Consider the following 11,684-nt stretch of genomic DNA (forward strand, 5'->3'; position numbering starts at 1 on the left):
TGACTCCTTAGGTGTCTTTGGGGCCCACTCCCCTATAGTCAGTTGGATTCCGTTTCCGTTTCTGTTCTGTTTGTCGCGCTGCACTCATCTGACTGTCAACAGTCACCATCACTGCAACTGTAATTTCTGCCATCACACTCATTCATAATAAAGTCACCGTTAAGTTTGAATTTAAATTTTGAATCTAGTCTCCCGCCCAAGCCACTAAAAGCGGCAAAGAAGGATTTCTGGCACACAAAGATATTTCTACCGGGCTCGTTTCTATGAGATGTTTGCTTCCAACTCGCATAGCCTGCCGAAACTGAAAGTTGATTTGCTGTATTTTTTCAATGTTGCTGCTTTAGATGGAGGCATACAGATACAGATGTACCGAGGTTCAAAAATAATTTGACAAAAGATGGACAGAAGAAGAAAACAAAGCTGAGATCTTTAGGCGTCTTGAGAGGGAATGATTCTTCATGGTTTTAGACGTTGTGCTTCCCAACGAAACAGATTACTTGTTCTGAACATGATTTTAAGTATGTATTCCCAGTCTGCAATAAGAAAGGTCAATTTAATCGCTGAGATCAAATGAGAAAGTGCAGATTTAATGTTTCCCTCATGTCTTTGCGTTTTAATAGTATTCGGTTTAATGTATAAATCAGACATCCTTAACAAAATTGCACACCCTTTGAAGAATGAAAAACATGGGTTTGAAGCAAAGATTCCATTTGGATTAATTCAATTTTTGGAATTGTTTAGGGCCTCAAATGCCTTGCGCAGCTGAAATTTTGAATGGGTTCACATTGATCGACTTACAACAGCTAGCTATTTCAATCGTCTATCTGTAGCTAGCCTACTTTGCATGGGTTATATACCATCTTATCTACTCTCTCTCAAGAAATAGTATAGTTCATTGTTTCTCATCAAGTGTTCTTTTTAGTCTGCTACTTTGTTAGTTTGTAATGTGAATAGCTTTCTTTGTGAATAGTAGCAAATATGGCAGGATCAATGATGATCAAAATCTTGACTGTGCTTCTTGTTCTAGCTGTTATATTTGCCCTGCAAGTTTCTGCTTGATATAAGCTTAAGACTGATTCAGATAGTAACTATAAAGAAGAAAAAATTAATTTGTTTCAAGTTGTGGACACCTTACAATCTGTTTTAATCCAGATCTTAAGTGCTGAAAACAATAAAGCAAGACTGCATATGGGATTCTGTCATTTAGACTCGTACGTACAGTAACAATGATATACAGGTCTACGACCCAATTCGTATTCTTTTGCTAATGAAACTGAATGTTGTTTTTATTAAATCTTGATCTTGTTTAATCTGTAGTGAAAAAAGAGCAATAAAAAATTATTCCATTCCAATGTCCCTGCTATGTTTCACAGCTTAATGATATGGTGTAAAACTAGGTTTTTGCAAATATATTCTAACTATCCTCGTGAGAGTTCTGCTTGAGAAAATTGTGTTTTTTATACTCAAATAAGTACATTGATGAAAGTTTGCACATGAAATGCAATGAAGGCTGTGAAATACATTTGTATACCCTTTGGCATGTCCTCTTCACCTTTTTATATGGAAAACCTTATGCATAAGAAACTACAACAAAATTAGTTTGATCATATAGGGCTATTAGTTGTTAAAATCATTAACATTTTGTTGGGTTCAAAATATTTCATCATAGTTCCAAGAATCATACTTATATACATGTTTTTCTTATTGTTAGTCACATATGTAGAAAAACTCTAATTGTGTATAGCTCTTTAAAATGCACTAGCATAATTCTTTAAACTTCGAGTGATACTAATAATGGGTGCATTCTAGAAAAAGTAAAGGTGTGCATAATTTTTTTCCTACAAGGCTTAGTTTAGTTTCTAACTAATGAAAAATTATATTTTATCCCATGCCATCTTTAAATTATGCTAATATCCTTTTTGAGAAGATAAGGCCTTGGTTGAATAGGTGTATCCAAGCTTTCCACTTGAGTACTAGCTAGAGACATATTGCATGAATTCATTCATTACATGGGGGATCTCTTTGACTTAATTTCCCATCATTCCAACTTGGAGCAATATAAATATACAATGTATAATCTATCACCTACAACACATGGCCTTTCGAATAATGCATAAAGGGTCCCACCATATATGTCACACATTTCCCACATGGATACCACATTTTCCCACAGTTGGCCATTTACCAATAGGGAGAAATAGAAAAATGTAATTTATCCATATACACCAAAAATGCCTTAGTCACCTACACTAATAAGCTTAGACAAATGAAAAGAAGCCATATTAGATATGCATAGACATATCCAAGCTTTCCACTTTAGTACTAGCTAGTGACATGTTGCATGAATTCTTTCATTGCACGTGAGAGGTCTCTTTGACTTAATTTCCAATTAGTCCAACTTGGAGAAAAATAAATATCTCATGTGAGAACCATGCACAATATATAATCCATCACCTATAACACATGACCCATTGAAGAATGCTCAAAGGGTCCTACCATATATGCCACACCTTTACCAACAAACACCACATTTTACCACAACTGGTCATTTACTAATAGGGAGATAAATAGCATAATATAAGTCATCCATATACACAAAACATGCCCTATTCATCTACACTAATAATCCTAGACCAATGAAGTGAAGCCATAGCAGGTATGCACAAACATATATCCAAGCTTTCCACTTGAGTACTAGCTAGAGACATTGCATGAATTCATTCATTACACATGAGGGGTCTCTTGGAATTAATTTTTCATTAGTCCAGCTTGGAGCAATATAAATCTCCCATTTGAGAACCATGTATAATGTATAATATATCACCAACAACACATGACCCATTGAAGAATTCTCAAAGGGTCCCACCATATATGTCACACCTTTGCCATGTAGACATCATATTTTCCCACACTTGGCCATCTACTAATAGAGAGATAAATATCATAATGCAAGTCATCCATATACAATAAAAATGACCTAATCACCTACTCTAATAAGCCTAGACTGCTAAAGGACCACATTAAGCTTGCATGGACAAAAGTAATCATATATTCACAAACACATAATTAAGTATTAAGATCATCGATAAGATCTAATAATAGGCCTATGCATGGAGGCTATTCTAATCATAAGTTCATAATGACTAAAAATTAGATTGTGCAATAATTGATTATTAAGATTTAATTATTATGATTGAAAATATTGATCTTTGGGAATGTCTACAAGAGTGTTGCTGAAAAAGTCAACTTGAATACATTGTTTTCTAATTATTCTCATATCCAATCTTCTCTTCCAAATAACTCTCTAGATCTTCTATAAAGGTTATAACATTGTTAGATTTTCTCTCAATTCTTCTTTGAATGGATATCCTTATGTCCCCCATTAACTTTCTAGACCTTTCCAATTCACACCAAAGCTAAATCTCTATGGTATCTTCATCATTTGTGTTATAATTGTTTCAATATAAGACAATCTCACCTTCTAAGTAAGGTTCATCATAGATAATTTTTGGAGGATTGTACCTAAAGAGTAAATTATCTTCTTTTCATCTTCTTCACTTTCTTATTGTGTTATTTTTGGTAGAAACATAGTCCATTATTTTCTCCTTCTCACCTTCATTAATATTTAATTTTTTGAGAATTAGGATCTAATCTTTGTCTTTTTTTATCATAGTTATTATATATTGATATGAATTAATTCGTTAATTACTCTTGTACAATTCTAAGGTTCCATGTGGTAAATGTTAAAAGTGCATAGAAATTGTGATGATAGGATTACAAGGGTTTTTGATGTATCAACAACATGTCCTAATAAAAATTGAGATTTTGCTTGATTTTAATCATTTTTTGCTGTGTTTAGGTGCATGATAGTGAGAACAAGACATTGATTGCAATGAGATGCATTAATGTTTATGCAAGAGGTTCTTTTGATGAAAATGATGCAACTATGATCAAGCATTTGTGGTCATACTCATGCTTCAATCCAAGAAATTTTTAAGAAATTAGCATATAAGGATTTCGACCTCTTATTTCTTACTAGTGTGAATATCTAGTGGAGCAATAAGTATAATATCTATATATGTATAGTCATAGTGGTTTTTTTTATTAATGTATTAATATATCATACATTGCTTCTTTAACTTCAAATCCAACCTCCTAATGTGCATATATGTAATCTTGATAACTCTTCATATAATTAGATGTAAGATCTAAGTTGATAATTAGATTTTGTTTATTTTAACATCTACGTAATGCTTGAAAAATATGAATAAAAATCATTTAACAATATTTTTAATATTTTACTTTGAAGGTCAAAGATTAACAATTCAATATTCATATGAACAATAACAACTTTTCTTTAAAACTTCAAATATATTCATATAATATTAGGAAAAAAATTTAAAATTTTGATAAATTATTTTAAATAAATAATTTTTACTTATTGGTTGTATAAGATATTATCGTGATTTTTTAATATGGGGTTAATTATTTCAAACATGATATTTTTTTTATCCCCTTCCAAATAGATTAAGATGATTATGGTGGAAATTTATTTATGTGTAACCCTTATAAAATTAGAGATCCCATTTTTCTTTTGAAATCTACAATTATTATTAAGATTAAATGGTGTATTCAATTCAAAATATATTAAAGTTCATTTATTTTTCAAATCCTTGTATTAAACTAGTGCTTACATATTTATCTCTAGATACATTACTTCATTTATATTGTTCGTGGAAAAATATATAACCTATAGGTATATATTAAAGATTTTTAAATTGCCATAATTCTTGTTGTAAAAAATGCTAATAAATATCATAATTCCGAGGAGGGAAATATAAATTATTTTATCTAATTTATGAATATGGTGTACATGTGATAGTATATAAAAGAGAGAACAAAGAATCATCTAGTAACTACCAATGCTACCAACTATAGCATGTCAAAAAGCTACGAAAAAATGTTAATGCTAACATTCCACCGTTATTATATTATTCGTGCAAAATTACCTATGAATTTTTTCCAAGGGATGCCTCCTTAAAGCTTACATCACAAAATTTGTTAATTACAAAAAATGATACCAATTTTTGAGATGATCTCTTTTTGGAGAAACAAATTTGGGATCAAGAAGAGCTTCATCAAGTTCCCTCATGACCCATAGAAGGGTGTATCCTCAAGCCAGATTCTCAAGTTCTCACTCTTGAGGGATATTGTGTGGGTTCAAGTATAGAACCATCTAAGATGGATGATGTTGAGTGGTTCCTCCAAGGGTTCTACTTTTATGTAGCCAACTAATAATCATTTTATCCATACTTAGATATTATAACACAAGGACCCAACCTATTAGGATTGAGCTTAACCTTCAATTTTTTCAGTCTTAAAGATTCTTTTGGTTTTCTTTGAGGATAAGGTGACCAATATAGAACTCTCTAGGCTTCATTTTATTATTGTAGCTTATTTAAAGATGAATTGGGAAAGCTTGTAGATGGTTGAAGAATGCATGAATGCAAACCTGTACTCTTCATCCTTGATGAAATTATTCAAGGAGATACATAATGATGGGAGTTCAACTTTTATTTCCAAGATGAGTTTAGTGCAAAATATAGGGGAGTATGGAGTGTCACTAGTTGGTGTGTAAATTCTAGTGTGATAGGCTCAAAGAGTAGGATTGAGGTGGAGGTGTTGATCACAATTGATATAATTGAAAACTTTCTTAAGGATTTTTAACAAGGTTTAATTAGATGCACTAAAGCCTATTTATTACCTTGAGAATAGTACAGGTGAACTAGTGATGCTAAATTTTTGCTTGCAAAGGGTGTAGACTTCATTATTTTTAAATGGATCATCATTATCAATTATGATGCTGGATGGAATACCATAGAGAAATTGATATGGTAAAATATGAATTTGGATATTTTGGTTCCAATGGTGAAGGTGACGGGGATGGATTCTACCCATTCATAAAATATTGTATGATAGTGATAATAAACTTATGGTCATGGCATGATGAGGGATGGATCTTGCCAACTAGGCTAAGGCCCTACTAGGAAAAACCAAGGATTGGTGATAGGTCGAATCATTGAGACAGTGTGTGAGTGAGATTAGAAATTATGTATTATCGTATTAAACTTGATAAAAATGACTAGCATCAACAAAAACAAATGTTACTACTCTAAAATAAATTGTATGCAGCGACACATCAGGTTTTGGAGCCTTAATATCACCATACATTTGAATCTCCAACCAATAGTCATATAAATGTTTCATGTTAATTGAACTTGGTCAAGTTTATTCTTTGGGATTGATTAATGATGAAATAATTTGATATTTTGGAAGAGGAAGTACTAGGGTACTATATAGAAAAATAGATTGGTTATGTATATTAATTTTTAACTCCTAGCCATCCTTTGATAAGTATCCCCTATTGAATGAAGAAGTACAAGATACATAAAAGTTTAGAGGTCAATGTTAAAATAAATTAGGTAAGACATGTACTACACTAGGAATAAATATAGATCCTTAGAACTAGTGACATTCTATGTGGATCGATAGGCAAAAATCCATGAACATTAAAATGGATACTCAAGAAAAAATCCTCTTACAAAAATGAAAGGACCTTTTAAGGTAGGCCATGAGGAGAGAAAATCAATGAAAAATAATTGGACATTATTATAGGCTAGATGAGAAATGGTAGTAGTGTGCTAACATATTATAGTGTGATTGAGAATCATGTATGTGCAAATGTAAGATGATTCTCAAAGTATAAATAATGTACAAAATTCAAAGAACATAGCTAAAATAAAATTAAGTCATATATATATATATATATATATCATCAAAAATATGTATCTAAGAAGGAACCATACAAAAAAATCATTTAGGAAGCCAATATAGATTAACAAATGTGACATCAGCATAAGATAAAATAGATTGATAGTTGGATCATGCATATGACGCCATGATGATATTCAAAATTGATCTACAAATCTTATAAAATAAAAAATATATAATTCATATGTTTGGAAAGAGAACATATTGTTCTCTTTACCATTTATTGATCCTAAATATATATTATATTATATATTTAATAATAAGTAAAATAAATAAATATATTAAATGTATTTAATATAATATCATATATATTGTAATATATTTATATAATATATTAAATATAATTTAACTTATATTATAGTATATTGTAGATTAATTAAGCTAATTTATATATTTAATTAAATGTACATTATAATCAAAATAATATATTATAATTATAATTAAATTAAATTAAGTTAAAATCATATATATTTAATTTACTATATTATAGATTCAAATCTCATTTGAATGTTATTGTGTTGTAGATGAGGTCTTTAGTTATATATTTGTTTCTTTAAAAAAAAAAATTAATGAAATTTAATATGATAATATCTATTATAATTGTCCAAAAGAGACCCTACTATTTAAAATATTTAGGAGATAAATTTGTAACATCTTAAATAATATATTCATCACTTAAATTCAATTAAAGCGCCTTATTTTATTTTATATTACTAGTTTTTTTATTCATAGTTTAATTTATATATATAAAAGATTACAAAAGAATATTATAATAAATTAATAAGTAATTATAAAATATTATTTTATATTTAATTAATAATTTGATTTTAAATCAATACTTAATTGATAACTATTACCATATTAAATTTAATTTAATAATATTTATTATTGATTAATAATTGAAATATAATATAATAAAAAATGATTAATAATTACATTAACAACTATTTAAATATGATACACAATAATTACTAAATTATTAAATTTCTTAATTTGGAAGTTAAAAAATTGAAAAATTAAAAATGTTAATTAAATTCTCAAATATGAAACGTGCAAATTCAAAATGCAGCGGAGTAAATTGTTTTATGCAAAGAATATTAAATTGTTTTATCCAAAGAAAATTAAACTATTTTACCCAAAGTAAGGCATGTACGGACGTCAGTGATAAAAAAAAAGTGTTTCGCAGAGGCACAGCTGCATCGAACGGAAGCCAGATTTTTTGGGGCGGGCTTATGTTTTGCCCTAATTCGTGTCTTCATTGGCCGTGCCTTTTGATCAAGTGGCATATATTTTTTTTTGTTGTGTATTCATTATTGGAGAAGGTTGCTTCGTATATTCATTGGAGTTGTTTTTACTTGTGCCGGTTTATGTGCACTGACATTATCAATCGATCAGGCTCATGATGATTCATGTGTGGTGATTGTTTACCTTTAGTGGCAATGGCTACATTCAGTTCGAGTCTCGTTGTATTATAAAGTCATCTGTCCTTTGTTCAAGGCAGGTTCACGTTACTATACAGAGGTGATATTATTTAAATATTGGCTAGCATCCATGCTTTGGTAGCTATTCTTCATTGGAGCGACATATTTTGGGTGTCCTATCATCCTCCGGCTGGATCTTTTTCATTTGTATTTGCTCTTCATTACAACCCATATTCTCGTGTGGTGACAATGGTCGTGACATTTGATTGGCCAACCTTTTTGGTTTGTGCCTCAGTTTCTTCTTGGAGGCTAAGTTCATTTCTTCCTCCTAAGGGCCTAGTTTTTTAATTTGGTGGCGCATTTATATCTTGTAGTGCGTGCAATTGCAACCACCTCATCACCACTCATCGGCCATTTGTGTTCTAATTTTTTTCACATATTCCTATATTTACATATGATTTTGTTTCTTCTCAATGGGAGATAAGTGGTTTGTATGCATTGGAGCATGTTTTTTCTTCAAACACTTACTCTTCTTGCAAGTGCTTATTCATTATGGGGTCTACATAGTCTCTCACTTTCCCTCTTATGGGGGGCTATTGATTGTATTCTCATGGTGGATGTAGTTCTTGGGGGTATTGATGTTTAGACCTTCATATATCACTTGTCCTTCACTTGTATATATTTGCATATCTCTTTTTTGGAGAGGAGTTTTGTCCAACTGAGTTTTCTCTTTTTCTCCATTTGTAAGAGATTAATTGCATGATTAGTTGTGCATGGGTAGCTAACATGGCCTCATCATCGAAACTCATATATTACATTTTCATATTAGTCATGCATCATTTGCATAATAAATTTTCTCCCTAAGTTGCACTTAAGAGGGATGTTGGTGTGAATAAGAACATTTCCTAACTAGTTATTGACCTTATAAGTACCTATTCACACATGTTTAGTTTTGGGTATGTGCAAGATCATGGTGGGCCAAACAAGCCCTTAAGTGGCAATGAAAATTAAAAAAACAGAGTTAGGCAATTTGACATAAAAAATTGAATAAGTTACCAACATTATTTCAAAAATATGTAAGAATAAAATATGTAGCAAATTGAATGTAATTTCTCAGCTACTAGTGATTTCTAAAATTAAAATAATCTATATGACGAAAATTTGAAATTTCAATGTAGTGAAAAAGACAACAAGCGGGTGTCTATATGACCACCCTAACCACAATAAAATCATAATATTTTTTATAAGATTTTAGATATAAGTAGATGACTCATGTCCGAATGTCACACATTATTTTTGTAATTTTTTTGAAATAGATAATTAATTATGATTTTTTTACTACAACCTTTGAAAGATATAAAAACTCGTATGTCTAAGCACCATAACTTGCTCAAAACTTTATGAAATTCATTTTTCTTTTTTAATCCTATAGTATACAAATCATAGAATGTGACACATGTTTTAGATTCAAAAAATGTGATATCATTTGGAAGTTATAGATATTTTTTAATCAGCATATCAATCAAAACTTTAGTCAGAATATCACCACTTTTTGGCCCCTCATGTTCCTACACATACCCTTTACCTAGGATATCTTAGTTGTCATGTGAAACAATCATTTAATATTGTGCATGTTAGTTATCTTAGGTGTCATTCTAGATAAAGATTAGTAAGTATCTTGCAATTAATTTTGTCACAAGGTAGTTGTAACTTCTCCCTCCTCACTTGCCTATATATAAGAAAGCTCATTGTACATTTATAAAATATCTCAATGCAATTCATTTCCTAGTGAATGATATTTGATATGTCTCTCTTTAGGTGGAAGTTGTTTGTAGATGTGATCCTAGGATTCGGAGGTTGCAAAATCCAACACCTATCTCATTACACACCTCTCTCTTATCCTCTATCTCTGTCACCTCTATCTCTTGCCCTAGGTCTCTTGCCCTCTCTCCCCAAGCTCTAGGTCACTCACCTCTATCTTTCCCCTTAGGTCTCTCACCTCTCTTTCCCCAAGCTCTAGGTATCTCACCTCTATATTTCTCCCCTCTCTAGTTCATCCCTGCCTCTCTACCTCTCTCCTTTCCTCTTTACCCCTCTTTCTTTCTTTGTGAACTTGTCTATCCTTCACCTATCTACCTCTCCCCTCTCTAGGTCTCTTAGTCACTCCCTATATACCTTTCCCTTCCTCCCTCTCTTCCTCCCTCTCTCCTTCCCTCTCTACTAATACTTCCCTTTCTCTCTCTCCCTCTTCTTTCTCTCACCTCTCTCTCCCCTCTCTATGTCTCTCCCAACCTCTCTCCCTATGTACCTCAACTTTCATCTCTCTCTCTCTCTCTCTCTCTCTCTCTCTCGCTCTACATTGAGTCCTCCTACCCTTTTTATCCCCCTCTCTATGTCATTCCATCCCTCCCTCTTTACCACTCTCTCTCAATCCCTATCTGCTTATCCACATCTCTCCCCCCCTTCATCTCTCTCACCCCTCTCTCCCCATGCTTTAGGTCTCTCACCTTTATATCTATCCTCTCTCTGGTTTTTTCCCTCCCTCTCCTCCTCTCTCCCTACCTCCTTACCCTTCTTATCTCTCTCCTTCACCTATCTACCTCTCCCCTCTCTCTAGGTCTCTTCAGGTTTGACAACATGACTTCATATTCATCTACTACTTCTAAGGGTTATGCTAGCATTGCTCCCCTTGTTTCTTCAAAAAAGGATTCTTCTTGTATAGTTGTATGACAAAATAAAAAGGGTCATTCTCTATCAAACCAAAAATCTCATATTGTTTCGTTGGGCGCATTCGTCGATTCTAACTCTGATTTCCAATATTTTTTTGTTGAACTATTTCAACTTTGCTATGTTATACTCGATTTACCTAGGTACAACTTTGGTGTCCCTCATTGGTTGTTCTAATGTATTTTGTTTGACCTGTAATGTTTTGGGGCCTTTCCCCACTTACATTTAGCAAAATATGCACTTTTCATACTTTATGCTAACTTGTTTGATTTCAAACAATTGACATAACTAGAAATATGTTAATAAAAAAATCATGGTATGATTAAGTTTTAATCAAAATCAAATGTTAAAAATGTATAATATTCCTTGAAAGTTTAATCGCTGCATTTATAAAGTCCTTGGTTCCAAAACCCTTTTGTAAATAATCTAAGGCTTCTTAGATTCAATTAAAAATATAGCTCGGGCAATGATAATAGGTTATTATACACTTGTAGTAAGAAAAGAAAGAGATATATGCTTTACAAAGATCGGGTTTTTTTTTTTTGGCTTTTAAGCAAGAGAAGATGGTTAATAGATGACTAAATAAGTCCTAATTTATCAAAATATACTCCATAAGCTTTTATTTTTGGCAACAACTAATGGTTTCCTCGGATATGTGATCACATCTTGAGGGACACAATCATGTCATGTACAATGTTCTTTCAT

This window comes from Cryptomeria japonica, chromosome 4, assembly GCF_030272615.1.
Source record: "Cryptomeria japonica chromosome 4, Sugi_1.0, whole genome shotgun sequence".
Taxonomy (NCBI): Eukaryota; Viridiplantae; Streptophyta; class Pinopsida; order Cupressales; family Cupressaceae; genus Cryptomeria; species Cryptomeria japonica.